Source organism: Brassica oleracea, chromosome C1, assembly GCF_000695525.1.
Source record: "Brassica oleracea var. oleracea cultivar TO1000 chromosome C1, BOL, whole genome shotgun sequence".
Lineage (NCBI taxonomy): Eukaryota > Viridiplantae > Streptophyta > Magnoliopsida > Brassicales > Brassicaceae > Brassica > Brassica oleracea.
In genome coordinates this window covers 54,224-55,404 of record NC_027748.1, presented here as the reverse complement: position 1 = coordinate 55,404, position 1,181 = coordinate 54,224, and the positions used below count along the sequence as shown (strand labels likewise).

The 1,181-nt window shown below is 32.9% G+C and overlaps 2 long non-coding RNA genes across 2 annotated transcripts in view; both read right to left on the bottom strand.

Annotated features, from left to right (window-relative positions):
* Window positions 1-1,181, bottom strand: part of LOC106311488 — a 5,341-nt gene that overhangs the window by 1,257 nt on the left and 2,903 nt on the right. The gene's annotated exons all lie outside the window — the stretch shown is intronic.
* Window positions 842-1,181, bottom strand: LOC106311479. The gene is made up of 2 exons (XR_001264030.1): window positions 1,134-1,181; window positions 842-1,016 (listed from the first exon to the last, which is right to left on the bottom strand). It is a non-coding gene; the product is annotated as an uncharacterized LOC106311479 (long non-coding RNA).

Sequence of the window (1,181 nt, the reverse complement as noted above, 5' to 3'; positions counted from 1 at the left end):
AAAAAAAATTCCATGATATTTCTTTTGTTTTATTGGTCGAGTTTTGATGAAACGTCAAAAATAATATCATAAATGGATATTTTTCGTTCTTATAAATATTTTCTAGTTTTATATTTTGGATTAGATCATGTAAAATATTTCAATAAATTCTTATTTGTTAATTAACTTTTCACCAAATTCAATTTCTATATTATATTTTTTTTTGTCAAACTGATTTTTGTAAATATTTGTTTTGATTATTTACTAAAAACCTCTTGCAACTAAAGAACGTATATTCTTTCTACAGTAATTTTTTGTATATGAAAACAAACCAATCATTAAGAAAGATCGAAGGAGAAAGTGAAGACACCCGGAGATGTTTTCCACACCTCTTTGATCTGATTAGAGTTAAGGATGAAACTTCCATTTTACGCAGCCTTGGGTTACATCTAGTTGCTACATGTGTTTACATATTGCTTAATTTTATATTTCTCATGTGTATTTGTTTTAGTCTTTTAGAGCATAATTGTTGTGTTTTTAGATTTGTGGTGACTTGGGTCGAGAGAATCTTAAACCTATTTGGTGGCACATGTTTGGCTCTATTTTTTGTCATATCTTGTTTATAAACCATATTGGCAACATTTTATTGCGTTAGTTTTGTTATGGAAGGCATGTGGGGAGGGTGGGTTCATCTGTAAATTATGGTCGTGCAGTTGTTTGTCTAAGTAAATGTTTTTGTTAAGTGTATTGTTTTCTGCTGTGTAGAACGTTACACTCTTGTAACTAAGAATTTAGTTTTCTTTTAGATACAAAAGCATATGGTGCAGAATATATTGCCACCTATAATGGAGCCCCGTCTCTTACATGCCTGAGGCTAAACCCGCAGAGCTTCATATAGACCAATCATGTGATCTCGTCCTCATACATGTGATATTAATTTTCTTAGCTTTCGCTTCCTCCTCTATTGTGCCTTTCAACAAATGCATTGTGGCATGTGTTGTTGTTGTTAGCAGGAGCTGATGGTATAATCTGCAAGGCTGGAAGTAAGCATGCGATTATAATTAAGCACGATGGGATTAAAGTTGTTTCATATAGTCCTTCAGATGTAGCGTTACATGTAGTAAGCAAGAGCTGTGAGACCACTGTTTTCTTACTTGGTTTGCAGGAGAGGCCTTACTATAAGATCACTTCACTATCTTCCC